This window comes from Barbus barbus (assembly GCF_936440315.1).
Source record: "Barbus barbus genome assembly, chromosome: 19".
In the NCBI taxonomy this organism is placed as follows: domain Eukaryota; kingdom Metazoa; phylum Chordata; class Actinopteri; order Cypriniformes; family Cyprinidae; genus Barbus; species Barbus barbus.
The window spans coordinates 20,086,708-20,090,036 of record NC_136747.1 but is presented as its reverse complement, the minus strand read 5'-3'; positions in this window follow the sequence as shown (position 1 = coordinate 20,090,036).

The following is a 3,329-nucleotide window of genomic DNA, read 5'->3' as shown; positions in this document are numbered from 1 at the left end:
TAAAGGTTGCCTTTTTGTTTAATACATTTATAATACTAATACTAGTTTGTGAGCTTTTTTATTTTATTAGGGGATATATAACCACAGCAAATTTGGATCTCTAACTCAAACTCTCTAGCGCCACCACTTGTCCAAAAATTCAATTTTGAAATGCTAATAACTTTTGAACCGTAAACCACAATTATTTTTTTCTTCTGAATCTTGGCTCAAGCAGAGTAGAGTCATGTCAAAAATTCAAAAATCGTAAGGTTTAGTTTTTTCGCTATCTTCAATTGTTCGTAAAACCTACTTTGTCGAACTCGTCCTAGACTATTCGTCCGATTCTCACCAAAATTGTCTCAGATCATCTACAGACCATGGAGGCAAAAAGTTATGGAAATCAAGTCGATTCATCCCAGCGTTCTCGAATACCACACTAACGAATTTGCCTAAAAGCATGCAAAAATGTATCTGAGGCTATATCTCCGCAAGGGTTTGGCGTATTGACACGAAACTTGGTGTATGTTATAACAAGCATGACCTGAGGCGACCTGCAGTGTTTTGGCGCTGTGCCACCTAGTGGTCAGGAGATATGAAAAATTTATATTTTTGCTTATAACTTGTGAAATGGTTTTGCCAAAAATCATAATGGTCTCTAGATTCGGTGCATCAGGCCGAGTCCAACCATATTCTATTTTCCCATGTCACCCATTTTGGGCGTCGGCCATGTTGAATTTTGTAGTAAAATGCTATGTTACGAACGAATTAACGTATCGTTACGAAACTTGGCATGGGTCATCAGCACGATGCCCTGAAGGAGCTTGAAGTTTCGAAGTAGCGCCACCTAGTGGTAAAATCAAATATTTATATGCTTATAACTTTGGGTGGGGTTGACATATTTTCACAGAAGTCACCTTTTTAGACTCCTGAATCATGGCCGAGTCCATCTATACCAAACTTGCCAGGTTTAGCCTTATGGTTTGTGCGGTGTTGCATTTTAGTGCTTAAAAAACATCTGGCAATATCTTAAATATAAATATCTATAAACCGTTACTCCGATCGACACGAAACCACCGTAGGAAATTCGAAAACATAGCATCCCGGCTACATGCTAATGCCCAATTGCCAAAATTTTGATGGTAAGTGGCACAAAAATGCAAACAAACTCAAGTCAGTCATTTTTCATGTACTTACACACAAATATGTCTATAACTCCGAAACAAAATTAGATTTTCACCAAACTTGACACACATATGTATGGGCACACTCTAAGGACATGTAAACAATTTGGTGGGATTGTGCCTCTTGGTGGCGCTATAATTGAACAAAACATGAAATTGCCATTGACTATAATGGAGTTTTGATATAAAATGCTATATTTTACGAATGCATTGGTGTACCATTCCGAAACTTTACATGTACCAAGACCTGAAAGTACTCAAAATGTTTTCAGACAGTGCCACCTTGTGGTCATATCTTTCTGTGAATTTTGCCTATTGTAACGAGACTGGTATTAATAGATTCCTTGGGTCATGCTGAGAACAGTGGTACCAACGTGGAACTCCTCCTAAACCGTTGGTCCGATTTTTCACCAAAATCGAATCATATAATCTTCAGACCATGCTGACAAAAAGTTATGGATTTTGTGTTGCTAGACAAAAGGGTTTTCACATACCACAACGAATTTGAGTTATGATGCCAAAATGACACTCGAGGCCGTATCTCTGCAATGCTTTGGCATATTGACACCAATCTTTGTGTGTGCCATTGTCACCTAACACAGAACACATCATATTGACTTGATAACAGCGCCACCTATTGGTCAAACGTTATAAGCCAATAAATCAAATTACTAGAGGTTTATATATGATTTTCCAGCCGTTTTGACTAAATCATAAAATGGCTTCAATTACTCACTTCTGCAGTTGGTCTGATGCTCCAGCCAAACTTTCTCTCTGTCCTTTTGATTTTCTTTAAAAACCTACTTTTTCGAACTCCTCCTAGACTGTTGGTCCGATTTTCACAAAAATCATATCTTCAGACCATGCTGACAAAAAGTTATGGATTGTGTTAATAGACAAAACAGTTTTCACATACCACAACAACAAATTTGAGTTATGATGCCAAAATGAGACTTGAGGCCATATCTCTGCAAAGCTTTGGCATATTGACACCAGTCTTTGTGTGTGCCATTGTGATCTCACACAGAACACACCACATCGATTTGATGACGGTGCCACCTGTTGGTCAAAAGTGAAAAGTCATTCATTCTTATTACTTGTATTTATTAATGATTTTTCAGCCATTTGGACTGCAATAATCTTAAAATGGCTTCAATTACTGATTTCTGCAGTTGTTCTGATGCTCCATGCTATGCTTTGCTTCTCGTTTTGCCGGTGATGTGCTTGGCCCCATCATTGCTGCTTGCAGCTATATTTTTTAATTGTTATTGGAACTCAGTGAAAATGAAAGGTTAAGTTTCTAGAGAACACTATTTGTAGTTTGTTGCTGTGGAAGGTGTTATGCTATGTGTTGGTCTCTCATCCCCTGTATTGTCTGGCAATAAAAAACACTTTTAAATTATGAATTGGTCATCGCTGATTCACATTAAATGTGAATTTAATTCACATTTAATGTGATATAACTGCTTTTACTGAATTAAAATTTATATTTCTGGATACAGATTAATTCTGTCATTTTATATTGTCCTAAACAATCTGTGTACAGTGGAAATCTACTATTGTAGGTTTTTTTTCAGGATCATTTACACTTACAAAGGAATTCATAAAACAAAAATAATAGAAACATGAAATTAATTAAAATATAAAAGCGCGTAAAGTGCACTCTTGGTGGCGCTGTAGAGTGGTTTTGTATAATTATTTAATTTCTTTTAGGGTTGAATTTAATGAATAAAGAATCAGAATGAAAAAACTTATATCCACAGATTCATTGTAAAACATTAAGCTTTCGAATCGACATGGCATTTTTGGTTTTGGTGTGTTTATGCTACCATTAGTCCAACAATTCTGGGTTTTGGTGTATGTTGATTTTTATGTTTTTATTAACTACTCGCTGTAGTTTGCACTTTGCATAGTACGATGTTGGTGAAACTAGAGACTAAATGAGAGCGATTTGGAAACACCGGAGGGCATCATTCCCTTTCAGTCTCAGAGAAGAGGAGGAGGAGGAGGAGACGTTCGCACGCGCGCTGTATTGACTGAACTGAGCTCATCATCCGCTCACCTGCCTCCAGTTCACACTCAAGCGAGGAATTTAAAGAAAACCGGAGAGGAGCGAAAGATAATTCGTGGAGAAAGAAACGACAAAGGAGACTCAAATCGAGAGACATA